The following is a 22,283-nucleotide window of genomic DNA, read 5'->3' on the forward strand; positions in this document are numbered from 1 at the left end:
GACTTTGGAAAGGACTGCTGTACCAAAAGGGTCCAATTAAATCTTCTTCATGGGTTGACATCCAAAGGATGATTCAAAGAAGTGGTTGGAAACCCCTTCTTTTAAGGCAAAAGACCTCAGGTGATTGGACTAAAGCTAGCCTGCTTTAGAGATCCAATACAAGTGTACTTTGCCTTCTGACATCACACCCAAAGTGCTTTGTGCGAACGGAAGCAGAGGGGACAAGAAGGAAAGAAAAAGAAAGAGAGAAACAAGATTGTGGAACCTTTCTCCATCTGTAAAGAGCCCTTACCCCACTCCTTCTCTTCTCAATAGAATCAAAGACCTTTAGATATGGAGCACCGTGGTGTGAGGCCTAGCCTTTTGTAAATGAGCTTTGATTCCTTTCCCAGGCCAGCTTCCTATGGAGTGGTATCTCTCTGGGGAGGGGTTACCTGCCCACACGAAGGCACAAATGCAGTCCCCAATGGTTGCCTTCCTGCAAGCAGTGGGAGGTCGAGCCTGTCTGGGGAGAATACACATAATCCATTTACAGCTGAGCTGGGCTCACAGCACTGATTCATTTGATATCAAATGTCTGTGGTTGTAATAATTATGGGAATACCATAACTCGGGTATGGCTTATATTTAATGATTTCTCTATCATCAGGAGGGTAGACTGTTAATTATAGGGTTTTGGTACATGGGTGCATGTCTGAAATGCAGCCTCTGCACTGCAGGGACTTGGCTGTCACTGCAATTGTAAAATGGTCCCATGTGACAGCTGAATCTGCTCTATGCCACTAGAGAACACGTGCTGCAGCTCAGGCCACTGATTCATCAGGGAACACGTCTACATTATGCTTTTGGCATGGGGCTTATAAAAGGGGAATCTGATTGGCAGATAACCCTTTCAGAGATGGAATAACCTGTATCTTTTTATTAAAATATACAAATAAAATAGACAAGGCTTCTACACCCTTTCCAGATGCCAATTCCTCACAGCCCCAACATATGTTATGCATGTAAATGGGTTGGTCTCTATATGCAATGTAGTCTCTGGTCTTGATCTAGCTTGGCTTAGACATTTGTGAAATATAAATTCAAGAAAGTCTAGGAAATGGGATGATTAGAAATACAAGGCAACAAATATCCTTTCCAATTGCCAACAATTTCAGGTGTCTATGAGAGCTTGGTGTCAATCAGCCAAGTAGGCGGGAGCTACAGTGAGGTGATGTGGTTGGTCATTGCTCTTGGTTTCCATTTTGTTTTCCCTCCAGTCCCTCTGATTGACCCAGAACACCCTGGAATGTGCGAGGCGGAATAATTCCAGAGGGCAGTAGACTGACCTGAGGAGACCTGGATAGTGGAATGAACTTGTTCCTTGTGGTCTTCAACAGGGACTTTGATAAGGGTAAATGGAGTCCCTAACATGAGGTTTGTAGTGGTGGATTCCAGTCATCTCTCCAAGGTCATATCGCCGTTAGTCCGTTCTCCCCACTGGTTGAAGACTGCCATCCAAATAGTTCCTCTACCAGATGACTTTGAATCTAGCTACCAACTAACGCCATTATGAGAGATTGTGTTGGAGAGATTTCAATCCTGAGAGGGAAATAATTTAGGTGACATGCATTTCCAATGAACCAAGAGTGTTCATTGTATTGTAAAGGGAGCCACCTAATGGGCCGGTGTTCATCCAGCATTGTATATAACTCCTCCATATACTGTACTGAGACGTTTGTGTGCCCTACTGAGAGCTCTTGGGACCGTGTGTAAACATTTATTCAGCAAATTCGGGAAGATTCGGCTTGGACCAATCCCCCTTTTATGGTTTTACTACCTCTTCAAAATACATGCAAGTCAGTGTACATATGATGAACATGTGGCATTCCCTGCCTCTGGTTTGGGTTAGACTATTTAATTGGCTAGAAATTCTTAAGAAAGGATGCAAAGAAATATTGATCCAAACCCATTCCTGGAGCATAGCAACCTATCCAAATGCACACAGTCCACAGAGTACACTTCACATATAACCATTAAAAGGCTCAGGAGGACTTTAATTGAATTTGAGGTGTTTTTTTCAGAGAGCTTTTTTGAAGGTATATGACCCTACTGTCACCATTTGCCCCTCCTGGAGGCTTTGACTACAGTGGTGCTTAAGCAGCCATTAAAAGTTCCATCATGTTTCTCCAGGAATTACCTCTTTTTCCAACATGGTGGCCCACACTTTCTTTACCATCAGTGCTCGGTCCAACCCTATCCTGCTCTCTTTGGGGTAAGATGCTGTGTTCTGCTTTGCTGTGTATCCTTTGCTCTAGCATTTCTGAGCTACTGCCTTTTGCTCCCTATCCCTCCCTCTTGCTCGCTTGCTCCTCCGAGCTCTCTTCCGGGCTTTCCCCGGTCTTTTCCCTCCTTTTGCTCTGCCCGATCTGAGTTTTTGGCCCCGGCGCTCTCAGCATTATCTTGCCACCTCCTTGGTTCTTTTACCTTTTCTTTTGCTGCTGTTCTGCGCGATCCATCAAGCACTTGGAGGACTGACCTCTCCTTCTTGTACGTCGCAGAGGGTCCTCTCTGTATTGCTCTTCAAACTGACGTATTATCCAGCTCTGAAGAGCAAGAAACTGATCCCATCGGTTCCAATCAGTCAAGACGTCCTCAGTTGTATACACACGGACCTCCTGCAAATATCCACCAACAAACCATACTTCAGACAGAAGGTTTTTTTCAGCCTATCGGCTTTTTCCCTTCTCTTGGTCTTTTTGGGTGGGGGTCTCTTGCCTTGGCTGCAACCTCAGCAGGCATAGCGGCTTCCTCCCGAGATACGCTGTATCTCTTCAAGGATAGGAGATCCGCCAGAAAGAAGGCAACATCTGCTGCCTTTGCCCGCAAGAGAGGACCCAGAATGATACTTCCATACGGAACTCCTGGGGTGTACTGAGGCATAACTCTGAGGACCACCCTTGTAGGGGCATATTATCTCTGGATGGCGTCTGCTCTTGATTCTTGCAAACCCCCACCCTCTCCAGCCACGCAGGACCTTGCCTCAGTATTTTACTTCAAAAGAACGAAGTGGACCGTCCTAAAAAAAAACACAGGGAACTCTTTTGTTCCAAAAAATATATCACAACATTTTTAAAAAGCTTTTGAAAGATTGCAGAATGATAAAGAATCACCACAGCAATGTATCGTTCATGTATAAGCTGTTTGAATGTGTTCGTATAATACACGTGTCACATCAGCATCTCGAGGAAGGGCAAGCGGTAGTAACGAAGTTGAGGACGGTACAGGGGCACCGGTAGCTGTACCATCTCACTTCCTATTTAGGGGTTTTAGGGCCTGACTCACAGAAGTGTTTCATAATGAAGCGATCCCATAGGAACATGAAGTAGAAGCATGGAAGCATCTAGACTTCAAAAGCCATTCCTCAGCCTCTCGCACCTAGCGATGTTGAAATCACCATTTCGTTATAAGGAACATTTTATTGTATGTCATTTTTCTTACAAAGGCACACACAACATCCCACAACATCCCAAGCATTGATGCATGTGGCGGTCAACACGCCGCTCTTGGATTCAGTTGATTGGGACAGAGGCACCCTCTAATAATAGAAGACGTCAGCGAGGTGCAAAGAGCAGGCGCGGGAGTGTGAATGGCGCGCTTTCTCTTACACACCTTTCCGTTCCACGATTTCTGAAATGCTCTTGAAAGTTCATTCAAATGCTTCAAACAGTGACACCATGAGTGCATGATTCACAACGTGTTTTCCGTGGGAAACTCCCATTTAAAAACGTTTTGTGAAGCAGGCACTATATGCGTTTCTGAAAAACGTAATAGGGAAGCGAAAGGTAAGCATTAGCACTTTTGAAAACTTTCCGACAAAAATGAACACGCCATCTTTGCATACCACTTGCATATGCTCCAATATAGCCAATGGACATCTGATCAACTAAACAAAATGCGAACGCGAGAACCTAAACACGGTACAGAGTGATTTCCTCGCTGGAAATATACATCGACGAGAAACAATATTTTTGTAAGCCCCTTTCCAACAGGTTCCACAAATATTCTAGGACTGGAGTTTGGTTTTTATCATTGCACCAGTTCTAAAATATGCTGGGAAGGGTTTTTAGTGGGTTATAAACATATCGTTTACCCCTCGATGTTTATTACAAGCAATAAAATCGCTTGTTTTTGGATCTAATAAAGCGAACCTGTACCCCATCGCCAAATGTCCTTTAACATTAACATTAACATTTGTGCACTGACCAAAACATATTCGAGGGCACCTGTGTATAGGGGCGTTACAAATGCCATATCATATCATAACGTTGTCTTTTTTAAGAAATCAGGAATCCTTACTCTCACAACCTTTTCACAATGTCTACACTATATTAAACGAACAACAGTGAATCATGCATGTGTTGTTCTTTTCTTTTTTTAGGTTTGGTGTTTACAGGTGGGGCTTATCTGGATGAGACAAAACTAATGACATGAGGTTGAAAAAGGATTTCAGACATTTGAGGGGGTGCCATCTGCCAGGTGTCCAGACCATTCATGCCCACTCCATGTCTGGCCTACTTGACAACAGGGTATGCGTAGCATCTGCCTTGACAAGTTGATGCTCTCGCTTGGATACTTGGATCCTGAGAGATCTGTGTGGCGTCATTAAAAAAAAACTGATCTCCGGCTGAGCATTGAGAAAAGCATTTCTCAAAGGTCTTTATTTAAAATGTAAATTGATGTACCGGAAAAATGCGACCATGTAATTAAAACTAGACCATCTAAGAAAAAATAAATCGGTCTGTTGTTTTCACATTTCTCGAGTTGGCACACATTTGCGCTAGGAATGTTTTATTTTCCGCATGTGCCCAACTATGTAAGTATTTTATTTTCCCTGTGCAGTTGTTTGCCTGTTCTACAGGAGCTCACACTGAAAATAAATGCAAGAAATGTCTTCATTGGGGCGTGGCTAAGAGAGCCATGTGAGAAGCTGTGCTCTGGAGGAGCTCCTGTGATCCGGCTACTGATCCTCGCCAGAAATGCGCTTCTAGTGGCACTTATGCTCTGGAACATTTTCTATCAGTCCATGAACATGGAGTACGGGTGTGCTGCAACTTTGGAGCCCGTGGGATGCAGGGAGCCGGAGATGTGACCCGTGCCGAAATCGTGTACCTTGGATTTACGGCACAAGATGGAGGCCGAGAGGCTTCAACAAAGGAATCAGCCGGCCATGTGAGGGAAGCTCGGATAAAGCGGAGAGTTTGTGGAGAGCTTGCCCGGCCACGAGGGATAATGCGTGGGCACCCCTGCACTGCGCGTATGAGCCGGTTGGTGTTGGGACTGGGGGCTGAGTGGCGCGATCCGCAACAGGCACGGAGCGGGCGTGGGCCCCTTCGTGCGGCCCCCGGGGCTGGCCATTGAAAATTCGGCAGCCCCATGATGCGAGCTGCAAGGGGCCGTGCTGCCGGAAGGGAGGTCCGTCCCGAGTGAGCGCAGCCCCCGCATCAGTACTGCGCAACATTGTAAAGTGACGAGGCCGGCAGTGAAGCTGCCCGAGGTGAAGGCACACCCTCAAGGCAATCCAGGGAGCCCAGTGCAGGCTGGCATTGGCACGCCCGTGGGGCGCAGGACGGCACAACTGAAGGCGCCCCCCTCCGGATAGACCCTCAGCATTTTAGCTGTGGGATGATGCCAGCAGCGGTGCAACGCCGGGGAGCATAGGCATGCAGGAGAGGACGCCAGGAGAGCGGCTGCCTCGAGCGGCACAGCCCTAGGAGCCAACCATCATACATGCAGACAGCCCGCCTTGCCAAGGCTGGCCGTGGATACCTTGCCACACTGTGCCCCGTGCATGCGCAGCGCCCGTGGCAGTGGAGCAGGAGGTAATCGGGCACCCATGATGGCAACGGGCCTGCGCATCCCCTACAGAAATTAACATTGGCACCCTGGCGCAGCACACACGGCCAGCGAGGTGCGGGCATACTCTGACTCAAACATAGACCCAGGGCCCTGGGCACGCGGGCACTGCCACACTGTCAAGGACACCAGGAGATTGGCAAGGACGACCCCCCACCAAGGTGGGCTGAGTGCGGATGACATAAGCGGTGGTGCCCCCACATGAGGCGAGGAAAGAGGAGGAGTGCAGAGCATTGTGCGGAGAGAGCTGGGGAACACTGCCCACGTGTGTAGGAGGTGCCTGTGACTCTGCGCAGCCCATCATTGGTGTGTGCAGGGAATGTGGGGATACCCAGGACGGCCCTGGGTGCTGGGCGGAGCGGTTATGGACCTAGACCTGTAAGAGGAGGAGCACACAGACCTGGGGAAAGACACGCCAGCGCACATGCATGTTGGAGGGCACCATCCGCCACAGGTGCAGACATGGCTGGGTCCCCCTGCCAGCCGGGAACGAGGTGGGCGCGGGCCAGAGACCATACACTGTAAAGCTAGCACCCGCACGCCCAGACAACATCAGGATAGCCAACAAACAGCCTAAAATAAAGGGTAAACAACCCACGATTGATGAGTATGCCAAAACATCGCCAGTGGCGGAGGGGGGCAGAAGTAAGGAGAGAACCCCCACTGCGGGCACAGCCACCACAAGCAAACACCAGGAGATCTGTTCAGCAATAGCAGACCTGAAGTTGGCTTGGGAAACCAAATTGGAAATGGCCATGGTGGAATTGAAAATGGCACTGGAGCTCAAAGTCGGGGCTGTACAGGAGGAGGTAAATCCCCTCCGGCAAGACGTCAGAACTTTGGCAGAATGCACAGGTGACTTGGAGAAAGAAGTGTCCCCGAAAACGGCAGCATGTACATCTCATAAGTCTGACCTACATGCCCTACAGCAACGTGTGGGCAACCTGGAAAGCAGAGCAGAGGATGCAGAAGGACGTGCTCGGTGGAACAACATACGCATCGTAGGATTGCCTGAGGGGGCTGTGGGACCCAACCTCACCGAGTACGTCGAATCAATGCTGTTGCAGGAGATAACTGGGGGAGGGTTGACCCAGGGGTTTGCAGTGGAACGGGCACATAGGGCCCTTACGAGGAAACCACCTCCAGGGACCTCCCCCCCAGGCCGGTGATTGCCAAGATCCTGAACTACCGAGACCGGGAAAAGGTCCTCGAGTACTTCCGAAAGGGAGGAACGATACAAAGGGGGGCGGAAAATATAACGGCATACCCGGACTACACTCTGTAGGTACAGCGCCGAAGCATGAACTTTGGGGCAGTGAAGAGAAGAATGCGAGAAGCGGGCTACAAATACATGCTGATCTACCACGCCAGACTAAAGGTGTTCCACAAAAATAGAACACTGTCTTTTGATACCCCCGAGGACGCGACAGAATGGCTGGACATGCAGAGCTGCCCCCAGGAATCGGGCATCCAGATGGAAGACGGCACAGAAAAGTAGCATGGTGTCCGTGGCACCTAGGGTGTCGCAGCCTCAGACATTGGGACTAGAATATAGGGCAGGATAATGCCAGTTTCAGTAGAGCAACAAAGGCTATATTTGTACAAACCTTGAGGATGGCAACTTGGCGAACGATAGAGGAGCACCACAGACCTGGCCCTCACACAACCCACGTATAGACTAGTTAGGTCACAAATATAGCGGTGACACCCTGCCGGGTCCCCAATCTCGGCTTTCTGAGGTGGGACCAAACGCGAGGGAGCCTGAGATCCAGGGATGGAGCTGGGCACCAGTTGGGGCAGGGCAGGGAGGTGGGAGGGAAGGGGGTTGTGTGCAGTGGTTTATAGTTGAGGTAGGAGGGGTGGGGGGTTTAGTTGGGGAGTTTAAGTTGGGAGAGGGAGGGGTACGAGCCCAATTTCATGCTAAACTAAACTGGAACGGTAACCCGGGAAGCGGGTAGGTGGTACACACTACGCATGGCTATGGGTAGTCTCAGAATTGTAACCTGGAACGTGAGAGGCCTCAACAGTTACCTGAAAAGGAATAAAGTGATGATTTACCTGAGAAGGCTGAAGGTGCACATAGCATTACTAGAGGAGGCCCACCTTACTAGGGATAAACTGGAGTTAGTCAAGAGAAAGTGGAGGGGGACCACCACGGGAGCCACATATTCAGCTTACGCTAGGGGTTGGTCACATGGGTGACACCCCATGTACCATTTCAGCTGCTCCAGTCCACGCCAGACCCAGACGGAAGAACGCTAGTGGTGCGGGGGATGCTGGAAAATAGGGATGTGAGTATTATAGTATTTTCAGGGCCCTATATGGCAAAATTAGCCCCCTAGTGGGCAGCGCTACCATATGGGGAGGGGACTTTAATTGCACATTACACCCCAAATTGGATAGGTCCGACAATAAACTAGACAGACCCAACCCAGCCGCAAAGGCATTATTGGCACTACTGCGGGACTTTGGGCTAGAAGATGTTTGGAGACAGTTGCACCCGGGAGACAGACAGTACTTGCATTATTCGGCCCCCCCATGATCTATACACGAGACTGGACTATATGTTCGTGGCCTCGGAGATAGCAGGAGAAATGATAGGTTCGGAATACAAGGCCAGAGTACTTTCGCACCACTCCTCCTTGGTGGTGGAGTGGAGGCATCAGCCGCCTAGGGCGAGAATCCAGACGTGGAAATTTATGGCAGAATCAAACAGGGTACGTCCCAGGTAGGAATATAACGGACAATCATAGAAGACTCCACCACATAATTGAGCAGACAGAAGGGGACCCAGGCGAAATGGCGATAGTCTCATTGGATGCCATCAAGGCATTCGACTCTGTGAGGTAGCCGTGGTTGCTAGCGGCCATGAAGGAATATGGAATGGGGCTGGGGTACCTCAGGTGGGTCCAAATGATATACAGCTCCCCAATCCCCAGGGTTAAAACCGGCGCAATAATTTCAGACAAATGGCAACTTAGTAGGGGCACGGTACAGGGCTGCCCCTGGTCGCCCATGCTGTACATCCTCGCCGTGGAGCCACTAGCAATCTGCCTCAGACAACAATATGGGGAGATCGGAATCCCCATGAAAGGGGGAACGCACCTCACATTACTGTATGCGGATGATATCCTGCTATACCTGCGCTTCCCAGAGGAAAACTTGCAATATGTCTTGGAGGTGATGGAACGATATGCTACCCTCTCGGGCATAGCGGTAAATCCCAGGAAATCAAACATGTTCCCCTTAGGGAGATACAGGAGGGCCCCGCAGAGGCACCTTCCGGTCCTGCAGATACCCTGGCAGACTAGGACATTTCGATACTTGGGTATCGACATATACCACTCGACTGAGGACGAACACAAGCATAATACGGAGAGGGCAGTGGCGGGTATTAAGAACAGCATGGGGTTCTGGTCCAGGCTACCTCTGGCCATGTTGGGTAGGGTGGCGCTGATCAAGATGGTGGTCCTGCCGAGACTGCTGCACTTTTTTACGAACATTCTATATATGCTCCCCAAACAGTTTTTTATGAAACTCCACATTTTATGCAGGGGCTTTATTTGGCACAACACCAGGAATAGGGTGGCCCTATGGAAGCTACAAAACCCTTGTGACAGGGGGGTTATAAACCTACCGAATATCGAGCTATACTACCTGGCGGGGCAGCTTCAGTATGTGGCATGATGGTTGTCCTAAGTGGAGACAGCTGAAAACAGACTTTTGTACACGGACACAGCCCCCTTTTTTTTAAGAGAGGTGGTTTGGTTGCCCAAATCCAAGTTGCAGGGAAGGGCGATACTGTTGAAACTGGGTTGGGAAATATGGAACAAAACGTTGGAGGTGGTGGGAAACCCGACCCCATACTCCCTGCAGGTGCAGTTGGTGGCTTTATGCGGGGAGGATTAGCAAATAACAATAGGGATCCGCAAATACTGGGAACCGATGGGCCTTGAGACCCTCTGTGATGTATGGCAAGAGGGGGAGGCACTCGACTTCAAGAGGCTGATGGAAGATACCAGGGTGCACTCAGGCCAACATATTACCTATACAAGAGTTATCAAATGGGTGCGGGAAAGATGGCCTGCGGAAGTGTTAGCGGAGCAACCTGATATGGTTATTGAGACGATGTATGATGTCTCGGAGGGTGGGCACGAAATATCCCGCATATACGAATTATTGATGACCAGGGTGGGTAAGGAGGTGCTCCAACTGAGGCGAGACTGGGAGGAGGAGGTGGTAGAACCTATGCTGGATGGACAATGGGACAGAGTTCAAAGGTATCACAACAAGGTGTCCCGTAACGCAAGGCTACAGCAGATACAGTTATATTTCACCCATAGGGCATATATGACCCCTAGTAGGATCGCAAAGTTTGGAAATTCAGCAGTACAAAAATACCCACGGTGCGGGGAGGTGGATGCTGGGTTGATACACATGTTTTGGGCTTGCCCGGAGGTGGGTAGATTCTGGGCAGAGGTTAAGCTACGCCTAGCAGAAAAGGGGATCGTGCTGGAGGTGGAGTCAGTTTGGGCATGCATCCTGGGGGTGTTTGCCAGACCACGCAACCTGAAGCACATTAGTAAAATGAAAAATCTGGCCTACATCCTGGCCAAATGGAGAATCGCAATGGGTTGGAAGGCTGCCCAACGGCCCAAAATAGAGATGTGGTGGGCGGACCTCCTGAAGTGGGCAGATGCAGAAACGGCAGCTTGGTATGAAGCAATCAGTAGAGGAGGGGAGGAAGAAGTGGGCCCCCTGATAGCATGGAGGCAGTTGGTGGCCACGGTGGCGGGACCCCCCCAAGGCAGATCTTAGTGACGATGACACGAGGGGGACTATTGAGTAAGACATGTATATTGATACACAAGCTAGTGGCATTGGAAAAGGGGCTCGAGTTAAAGGGGTGGGAGAGGGGAGGACGGCGATGCACAATGAGTGAACATAGTGAAGCAAAATTCATATGCAATGTCCTCAATGTTTGTAATGTTTGGTGTGGTGTTAACAAAATAATAAAAACTGTTTAAAAACAAACAAAAAAGTCTTCATTTTTAGTGTCAGACCGTGAAATTGTAAACGCACACTTTTTTATATCTTTGTTGCTCCGGTTGTTCTGCAAGGATATGCCTCAGATACATGGACTGTTTCAGTCAGGGGAGGGCATTATTGGGGTGTTTCAGACTGCTTTTAACATTTGATCATAGCACCTGGAGATTAAGATCAAAAACTTGCACAGAGTGATCTTACATATTATGACTTTACTAATCACGTGGAGGCATTTTTGGTGTATTTGAAGCTGCAGTTGATACATGATGGCAGCACTTGCAAGACCACACATTATTCATGGTGACTATACCAGTCATGTAACGGCATAATGGAGTATTTAAAGCTGCATGTGGCACATGATGACAGCGCGTGAGTCTTAAACAATCAAGTAACCACTATTCAGATCCAACTAAAGGCATTTGGATGGATCTAAGGGTAACACGCTGACCTACTAACATAGAAGACTGTCTGCCGGGTGTAATCTGCCTTGCATCGGGATGTATCCACCATCAAGAAAACATAATTAAACACCTATGGAATCAATCCCATGTCTCACCTGACTTGCCCAAACAAATACAGGACTTCACCCCAGGTCTCCACATTAGAAATGCAAATGAAGATGCCACCCTAACGACAGCCCCCCATGGACAACAGTCATAACAGCAGGAAGTGGGTGAGTGATGCAGTGCTCTCCTCAGACTTTCAGCAAAAGTTGTCCGACTGTGAATGTTCCCACTCTGATATTCATCTTCGATGCCCACTACAATTTCGCTGTGATGTCTCCCACTGTGTTTCTACCCATTGGGATGTGCTCCCATGTGTCTGACTGCAATCTCAAAACCAGTTGTCCCATTGTGATTAGTCCATTAATGTCTGACTGTGTTTTTGCCCGCTGTGGTTTGCTGCGCGGTGTCAAATTGAGACTCGTCCAAACTGAGGTGGTTCTGTACAACATCAGTGTGATTTCTGCCATGGAGCATGTTTGCGCCACTGTTTACTTCATGGCCATGGCTTCCTGCTCCGGTATGTCTTCTCGGATTTCCTCTCTCAGATTTAGGACCAGTCTCTGCACACTGCCCATTGCCAGAGATGAGTTCTTACAATTACACTGCCTGTGGTGCACCACCGCCAGGCTGTTGCCACAAACTTTGAGAACAGATGCTCCAAACGCCCTCACGAACTCCACTTACTGCTCCCTACGCACAGAATCCCAAGTTCAATGGCCCAATACGCAATACCCATACCGGCTGAGCCACCAATACATGGTAAATAAACACCCCTCTATACAGGCATGAAATATCATAATGCTACTCCTCTCTAACCAATTTACATATCACAGGCCCATTCAATGCATTCAATCTAGTTTATATTATGTGATGTTTCATTGTGCCATTTTACAAAAATATCTAATATCCAAGTGCATTGGAGGAGCCATAGTATGGCAGGTACCCCTCCCCAAAACACCCAAATAGAAAAAGAAAAGCAGATTAGCTGTGTTCCAAATATGAGAAGGTCACCATAACAATCGAAGTAGACCTGGAAATGTAATCTGGTCAGCACACTAAACACCCCTGTTTTGATCTTAGCTGCGCATACTTCCATCTGTTAACAGGACAGGGCAACTGCAGCCCAGCTCGAGAAGGATATCAAATGCTTGATTACGCAGACTAACTCCCATAAAATTAGTCTTGCCTCACAAACCTCTATATCCATCCCCTTAATGTTCCTAGCAAGTATCAAGGACCCCCAGAAAGTCCGGTCCGGGGCTTAGCTCCCATAGGAGCCATGGTTCAAAATCCACCCTCATTTATAAATGCCCGTTTTTCCTTCCAGATTTCCTGTCTCTAGAAGCTGGCTGTTTCTGGCCATTCAGGGAGTAAGTAGAAGGGATTGGCCCTCTTGGTTTACTGGGTTTGCTTTTCACATGCCTAGGCTCACAATGGCAGTCGGGCACTATGGAAGGCTTAAAGGCCTGACCACTGCTGGGCCAAAGACAGCGTTCAGTGTACTTAAAGATTTTGTCTAAACAAACAAGCATAGGAACTGCATTGGCGATCTGATGCAATATACAATCTTTATACCATAAGGGAGGAAAACAACACGGAAAATGCTTCTGCTTTGTGCAAGAGATGTGAGCGTGGCAAATGTGCATCTCTGACGCACAAACCATCCTGAATGTGTTTTACTAAAGGGATTCCCGGGTGTAAAAGCTGCAATGGTCCCATTTCTCCTGCCTGTTTGTCCATTTTGGAGCACATTCACTTCTGTTGCCCGGCCATTTTCTCCACTTTGGCCTGTTGGCTGGATGGCTGGAGGCTGTTTGAATGGCTGGCTGCAGAGCCCCCGGTTGCTGATCTGTAGTCACACTGGTGTTCACATTCTGAGCTTGCTACCTAAAAGACTCCCTCCCTGCCCCACAATCCCAGTCCTATGAATTGGCCTTACTGCAGCAGGAAGCACTGTACAGGCAAGAAACCATGCCATAGCCTTCAGAAAACTATCAACGCATAGTAGCATAACATGAGGGGGCCAGACTGTCACCCCATACAGAAAGACAGACATCTGGCCCTTCTCACCCTAGGAAACCTAATTGTCCCAGTTCCACCTCATAGGTAGCTCAGATTACATTTTTTATCTACAGATGTTTGTGTATTGCTACTAATAATTAGAATGTTGTTTTAACTACATTCAACAGTGAAACAATACATGTCTATCCTACATAACCCATGTATACCGCATGAACTTGTTTGGCAGTGAGTGCAACACTATACGCAATATAAAACATATCTACTGCATTAACTCAATGTTATAGATACGTGGACATGCATTGAATGTTTCTTCGACATAGCTGACAAATGTGGGTGTAATTTGCCTGTGACTTCGTGTTATTCAGTGTGCATTAGTTCTGAATATACAGTATAGAAGAGTACTCAACTGTGGACCGTTCCTCTTGGCATAGATAGTCTATTTTACAATAGAACTTTCCTTTCCCCTCTATAATTGTGACCCACAGGGTATGCCTGAGTCCCTTGAAACATTCTGTTCAGCTGTCACGTAGACACTGACATAGCAATCCTCTCTGCACCTGAACACTGTCTACTGTACGGCCTGTACAATGTCTTCACACACACGATCTCTGCCAGTCATTGAACAGTTGCCTAGATTCTAAATACTATTTGCAGACAATATAATGCATGTATATTGTCATGTTTGTTTACACTAGGGTCTGCAAAAGAGCCATTCACCCCACAGCACTTTGAGGAGATACCAATGGAGGTAGGCTCTATGCAATTATCAAGTAACATAACAACAAATCAGGCATAGGAGGTTCCCCTCTGGACATTATTGGGCCATTTGAGAGTTGCCGTGCTGTATAATGCAAGCATCTGCACATTTTGTGCTATACCTCACATATGGTACCTATGCCAGTCATTTTATGGCATGATTGCAGCATTTGAGGCTGCATATAGCATGTGATCACATAATCTGTACTTATGGTGTTATACCATAGCATATGGTGTTATAGCAGGAATTATCCATTATCATTGCATTTCAGGCTGCACTTGGCATATATTGGCACATGCAGGCTCTATGTTACATATAGTTGTCATGCGCACCTGTACTCACACATTTGCAATGTTTTGATAGATTTCCATCTGCTAGGGGGAATCTTCCAGATGTTTTGAAATGTTAAGATCTCTAATAAAAGGATTTCACCATAAAAGTCAGATCTGCTAAACAGTCTCACTTTCCGAAGGCCCTCTGTGTTTTAAAAACTGAAGTCGGTGTGTTTGCACCCAGATGGGCCTGCGGTCCACTGGGTGTATAATTGAACTTAACAACATCCATATATATAATACACCACATGTATAGAAGCGGCTGAGGAATCAGGTAATTGCATGCCAGTGGCATGTTGGCAGCAATCGGGCTACACTTTTAGAATGTGCCGGAGCCAATTTGTTCAACTAAAAGTATAAACCCGTCTATGATTAGCAATCCTGCTACAAAGTCGGGGGTGCATTACTGATGGTATAAGGAAGGTGCCCTCCAAGGGTTTCTTGTTGGCATTTCTAGAACAAGAATTATTCAAAACCACATTTGCCTTTTTTGGAATAACATCAGCAAGGTAAGTGTGAGAACATGCCATCTGGCTAGGGTGAAACACCTCTGCTTTTTTGATTATTCTCATTATACAACGATGCAGGTAATTATGTTTCTGAAAGGGAGGCCTGCTAAAACGACTGCCCTTTCACAAAAAGCTCCAAGTCAAAAGCGTAGTGCATCCATGTGTCTTTGCTGCACCAGTCTCCTGGCATGTGCACCTCCTGCTCTTCTGTGGCACAGGGCAAGATCAAATATCACATGCACATTCCCGACAACTGCTGGACACAAAGTCCGCAGAGGCAGAGATCACATTTAACTCCTGCACCTCTGATCTATATTATATTAATGGTCTGCCTTAATCAGTATGGTGGCACAGTAATCTCTATTGAACAATTTGATATCATGCAAGTGTCAACTCTGAGCCAAGGCCTCAGCTGCCAGGGTCAGGGTAATTTGTATTCATGGCTAGCCTGGCTGTCTCCACAAAATCCAGGGAGACAATAACCAGGAATCTACCTTGATTGTATCCCGGGGAGGAAAGGTAACACCTCCCCTCACCTCACCTCCACATTCAAGCACTGCATTAAAAAAGCCTAGCCTCACACAAGAGTACTGCACTTCAAAAGATCTTGAATCAGCAGGCTGGCAAAGGGGTGGGGTTTGAGTTGCCAGGAAGGGAAGGTAGGCTTGAGAAGAGCTCCTTCCGTCTTGGTTTTCTGGCAGGGTTATCTTCATTCCTGTCCCCTTCATTTCCTACAGGACAAGATACTCTGAGTATGGTGTCAGAAGGCAAGGGACACTTGTTACAGCAGCAGGAACTGGACCTCTTACATCAAACTTTAGACCAATCCCATTTGTCATGTTTCCTTCATGCAACAGGGTCCCCCGCATCTTCCTTGAATCAGCTATGGACACCAGGAAGAAGAAGAGTACACCTTTGGGCTATTCCAGAGTGCTCGGCCATAGAGGTGAATACAGAAGTCATCCAAGGCAGAAGAAGGCTCTGCTCCCTGGCCATCCCCAGGACAGATTGTGGGTTAACTGCTGCTGGACTATGGACTCATCTGGGGGCTGCACTGGAACCAGGAACCTGACAATGGATGTGAAGGAACCCCTGCCAGTCCCAGCCAAGATGCCTGAAGTGGGAGTGGATTAGAAGGGCTCACCTTGCCAGAGAACCCCTTGATTGGGACTCACAGCACACAACAAACCTGAGAACAGCTTGAATACCATTTTGCTACTTCAAACCGCTTCAACTGTGCCCGATGGCTTTAAGCTGCCACAGGACCAGCAGTGCTTCCTTTGGCTTTCTAAGTCAACTTTGAACCACTTGCTGCATCTAGAGCCACAGAGACAATGTCTCAACACATTGCCACAGACGATCTGCTGGAAGACAACAAATTCACCGCTCTGAACACTGACTCAACCCAGCAGAAGTCATCATCATGCCACCAATTTGACCACTACTCGAACCATTGGAAGAAACTGTTTCACCACCTCAAACCCTATCTTGACCTATTTGGAGCCTGCACCTTCAAACCAACTCGACGCTGACTGCTGGTGGGATCGCATCAACTTGAATAATCGTGACATTGGCTCAATGGCAACTAAAATGGCAAGAAGCTGGGTGCAACACTGTCAAGACTCCTAAAGACAAGAACATAGTACAGTTAAGAGGCTTGCCCCGTGGTCCACATTCTGTGACCCTAGTGACTTGTTTAATTTATATAATTTATATATACATACATTACACGGCCCACGGTAGCAGCTGTGTAGTTATGGTTAGGTTGCTAAACCCACAGGAAGACCACTTTTTCGACGGCTTATAACTTCGCTCCCCCTGGAGGAATCCTCAACAAAAGTATATGGCCCGCTCTAAATTTCCTTGGCAAGTTTGATGAGGTTTCGTGCAGGGAGGAAAAGTTATAGGGGGGTCCCACCTTTTTTTTTGTTCCATAGTCTGAATGGCTGTATGGATTTGCACCAAATGTGCGGCAGGAGCGGGGGGGGGCGGAACGGGGGCTTGGGTCAGAAAGCATGCTTTTGTGTGTTTGTTGGAAATCCAATCAGTACTTTTGTTGCAAAGAACTGAAATGTACATCTCAAAAAATTAGTGACATCTGGCTCCGCTCCGCAGACAGAAGGCTCATTGGCTTGCAGTACGCTGTGATGTCGGCAAACATAGGACGCGACCGCTGGTTGGCTTGAGGGAACGCGTGCTGTGTATCAAAGTTTTTGTGAAATGCACCATGGTGTATCGGAGGATAGTGTTGTGGTGTGTGTGCCAAGCCCCTAAAGTATTGTGTGCATGGCTGGGGCTCTTGTACATAACAGCGTGGACACTAAAATTAGTCATATCTGGCTCTGCTCTGGCATCTCATTTCCTTGTTCGCTGAGTGGTCAAAAATGTGATTCCACTGCAGTGTGCAGTGAAGTGATGTGCATCAAAAGTTTTTGATAACACTGGCATGTTGTATCCAAAGACAATTTGGCGGTGAAAGGGCCTGGAAAACATACTTTATAGCATCTAGTGGTGGAAAGAAGGTATTTTAAGGGTGGGGGAGTGAGAGGTGCTTTATCTGATATATCTCATTAGAAGAAGGTGGTGGTGGGCCAGCGGTATACGTGCATACTACACCAATTCGCGGTTACCTCAACAGGCAACAACCTTGTGTGGTGCTTGCAGGCGGCCTTCGTTATGGCCTGACAGCTCCAGCGGCGACCTCTTTCTGTGATGAGTGGTGGCAGGCTGAATTGCAGAAGGGGAGTGCATTGCACATGACATGAACATTTAACTACAGCGTGTACTATGGTGTGTTGTGTGTGGTAAGTCCGTAGCCCCTTCGATGCATGGCTGGAGCCCTTGCACGAAAAAGTATGTCCACTGGTAGAAAAGGTATGTCCACTGTTTGCAAATAGGTGTCACATTGTTGCTTTGTGTGTGTTTGTGTGTGTGGTTTGGCTGTGTTGCACACATTGTTGGTTGCATGGGTGTGGTGATTGTTAGAACATCCTACAGTTGTCAGTTTATGGGTGGAGATACTGCAGTGAGCAGTCCTGCAATGTGTCCACTGGGTGCAGTGTTGGAATAGTGTCCAGATAGAAGAGGGTAAGGTTAAACTGGTTCTTATATGTGCTTGGGTAGTTTGCATTGCGCAGGCTAGTAAATGGTGTAGTGCACTATGCAGTATTGGTTCTATGCACGTACTACAGTGTTGGGAACAGGACCAATGTTGAGAAGATTTTGTTGATTGGTTGGCATTAATACAATGGTTTCTGAATGGAAGTGGGTAGCAGTCCCAAACACTTTTGTATGTTTGTGCATTATGGTAAGTGGAACATGTGTGTTTGCATGCCTACTTTATGGTGCGGCAGTTGGGTAGAAGTGCTGATCCCTATGTTGCCTTTGTGAATTCTGCCACATGGCTGCATGTTCACCTGCATGACAATGTTATGTTGTGGTGGGTATAGCCAAGGCCTAGACTGTTGGGTGTATGGCCGAAGGCCGTAGGCCATAGGCCATGCACCCAACAGTCTAGCCGTAGGTCTTCACCACAGCCACCACAACATCATGCAGCAATGCAGTTCTATCTCTGCATGTCTTTGAAGGTGTGGTCCTTTACACAATGGCTGTGGAGTACATTGTAGACTTGGTAGAACAGCAGAAGTGAGCTGCTATGCGTACATTAGCATATGGTGTAGGTCATTGCACGTATTGCACATAGGGAGTCACATGTGACCATTTCTGTTTCCTAGGGTTTTCCCTTTATAAGACCCTTCAAATGTTGCATTGAATGCATGTCTGGAACCCTTGCACTGACATGTATGTCCACTGGTTGCAAGTAGGTTTGTGTGCAGTTTGACTGCATTGCATACATTGTTGGTTCCACGGGTGTGGTGATTGTTAGAACATCTTGCAGTTGTCTGTGCATGGCTGGAGATGCTGCAGTGAGCAGTGCTGTAGCGTGCCCAGTGGGTGCAATGTTGGAATACTGTCTGTTTAGAAGAGGGTACGGTTGAAGTGGATGCAATATGTGCTTGGGTACTTTGCATTGAGCAGATTAGTAAGGGTTGTAGTGCACTCTGCACTATTGCTTGTATGCAGTTTTCTTCTTACAGTTGTCACTGCATGGGTGGAGATGCTGCAGTGAGCAGTGCTGCAGCATTTCCACTGGGTGGCATGTTGGAATAGTGTCCATATAGAAGAGGGTACAGCTTGGGTAGTCTGCATTGCGCAGATCAGTAAGTGTTGTCATGCACTATGCAGTATTGGTTATATGCACTTACTAAAGTGTTGGGAACAGGACCAATGGTGTCAAGATTTTGTTGTTTAGTTGGCAGTAAAAGAATGATTTGTGAATGGAAGTGTGTAGGGGTGCCAACCAGTGTGGTATGTTTGTGGATACATGGAGACTGGAACATGTTTGCATGCATCTCTGTATTATGGGGCAGCGGTTGGGTAGAAGTGCCAGTGCCTATGTTGCCTTGGTGAATTCTGGAACCTGGCGACAAGTTCGCCTGAATGGCTATGTTATGTTGTGGTGGGTGTGGCCAAGGCCCAGACTGTTCGGTGCATGGCCAAAGGCTGTAGGACGTAGGCCATGCACCCAACAGCCTAGCCGTTCACCACAGCCACCACAACACGATGCGGGCATGCAGTTGTAACTCTGCATGTATTTGAAGTTGGTAACTTTTACACAATGGTTTTGGAGGACATTGTAGACTTGGTAGAACAGCAGAAGTGAGCAGCTATGCTTAGATTAGCAAATTGTACAGATCATTAGACCTGTTGCACAATAGGGAGCCACAGGTGACCATTTGCATTTCATATGATTAGGCCCTTAGAAGACCCTTGCTTTAGGAACTGCTTTAAGATATTTCAGCATTAAAAGGTGCTCAACAGCACACATGTAACTGTTACGCTCACCTGGTATCCACGGGGCGCCACACGATACTGGATGGAGGTCTAAGCGCTATCCCGGACCCCTTTCTGCTTGGTTATGTGCCAGACGTTGGGTAGCACCTATAACAGGAGAATGGAGGGTTAAGATACTGGTTCTGTGATGGGTGAACCCTCAACTCCCTGTGGCCCAAATCCCCTCCCTTGGGGTTATTGCTCACCTTAGGTTTTTGTGCGTTGAACTCTCCGTCCTGCGTCTCTGTGCAGGGGCGCGTGGTTACTGCGGGCGTTCCATGGACCTAGTTGCTTCACTGGTCCGTGTGCCCTTATCTCGGGTCCAGACCGGTTTTGACTCCGACTCTGCTTGCCGTCTTCTGTAAGTGATTTCAATCCATCACCCACACAAGTCAATGCCTAGCGTGTAGTGCACAACTGAAATCCTTATTTATTTGTGTCTAAAAGTTCTTTATTCTGAACGATATACTACTCATATTACGCCCCTCTCTTGGAACCACCCCCGGTCACACTGAACCAGGAATCGGGCGGGTTTGCAAACACCTCAACCCCCCAATAGGCAATGTAAAGAGATAGGAGGAGAGAACAAGGATTCAGGAATGGCAGAATATCAATCCCACTTTCCCTCAGCAAACACGAGAAAAACAGAATTGACTGTCAAGCTGTCAGAATGGCTTTTAAAGTTATCTTAGGATGGACTGGGTAAAAACACTAAATATGGTCAAAATTGCTGAAATTTTATAAATTCTTATGGGAGCCGCTTTGGATAGTTGGACACAAACACAAGCAATGATTTAATACCAAGAAACAATTTGAAATCTTAAAATTCAAGTCGGAAGCAATCAAAAGCTGTTTTACACGTGTTAGAATTTCCCAAAAACGAAATTCGCGGCAAACCTTTCACTGCACGATAATCGCGATAACGGGAGAACCGTATGGATTTGGAATGTGGTTTAAAGCTGTGGATAGCTACAAGCAGAAGTTGAATTTTTGTTTCTAGCACAAAAACTGAGGGAGTTATGGACGTTTTAGTGGAGGTCGTTTTTTCGTGATAGGCGCAAGAATGGAAAACGGGAATGCACTTTTAAAATGACAAAAGGATTTCTTGCACTAGAGGATGACTATGAACAAAATGAATACCACACAGGAACACAGTCACTTTATCAGAATGACTGCCTGCAGAGGATCTCGCTTTCTTCAGATGAGAAAAGATCAGCGCAAAAATAGTTTTAGCAATACTAGTACAGGAGAAAGATAAGAGATTGGGATAGAGAGTTTAGGCAATTCAAAAGTACTCCTAACAATACAGGTTCTGAATACAAGATAGGATGGGTTTAAGATAGGGATTAACTAAGCAAGGTACATATGCTAGTGACACAGTCCTATCTATAGATACTCACTAGATATGTTTTGAAACGGAATCGTCAGGATTCTGTTCCGTCAAGATTCTGGTCAGGGAATTGGATCTGGTTCTAGGACAGACAGCTGGGCACATCGGATTGGATCTGCAACCAACAAGGCGCTCTGGTCACAGCACGGCACAGGACTGGACTGGATCTGCAATGCACTCTGTTCACAGCACGGCACAGGACTGGATGGGATCTGCCCTTCTTGGTTCTGATGATAATTATTTTAGCAGGCAAGCAGTACAGCGCAGCCCAGCTGTATTTTGATGCTTCCCCTTAGGTTTGTGGGGTTCTGGTTCTGGAATTTGAGGCCTAGCTGAAAATGGTTGAGCTATGCTATGGGTTTCTGCTTTGCCAAGTTTCTGTAGTCTGGAGCAAGAAAGATGTAGAGTTCAGCTGCAGGGTGCTCTGCCAGCATCGGGATAGTGAGTGAATCTGTCTCTCCTCTTGAGTGGTGAGCTGTCTCTATTTATGCTATGATAAAAGGGTGTGTGGGCTGGTTTATCCTAAGCTCGCCCATTTTACAGGTGATTGGGTCAGAGTCTCCTCTCTGCCTTGATAGGAGGAGAGATATAGTGTGTCACCTTTATGGTGTGATTTTTTGAGGCTGAGAATCCACCCCTAGCCCCTTGAACACAAAATCTACTTTTGGCACCATACATATTTACACATGTGCAACCTCTATAAGAATCACATATACAGATTATATATTTTATATGGCAGTTATTCCTCAAAACCCTGTAGCTGTGGGATCTTGTCTCGGCTTTTCACAGAATTTTGCCCTTTTCATCAGGAACACAATGTCCAATTTATAAGCACATTTCTACAAGTGTGCGCGTTTAACATGGGCATTAGTGTATAAAGTTTCATACTTCTAGCAGAAATACATTTTGTGTAAAATAACATTTCTTGCCCTT

This window comes from Ambystoma mexicanum, chromosome 6q (assembly GCF_040938575.1).
Source record: "Ambystoma mexicanum isolate Mex_15411 chromosome 6q, UKY_AmexF1_1, whole genome shotgun sequence".
In the NCBI taxonomy this organism is placed as follows: Eukaryota; Metazoa; Chordata; class Amphibia; order Caudata; family Ambystomatidae; genus Ambystoma; species Ambystoma mexicanum.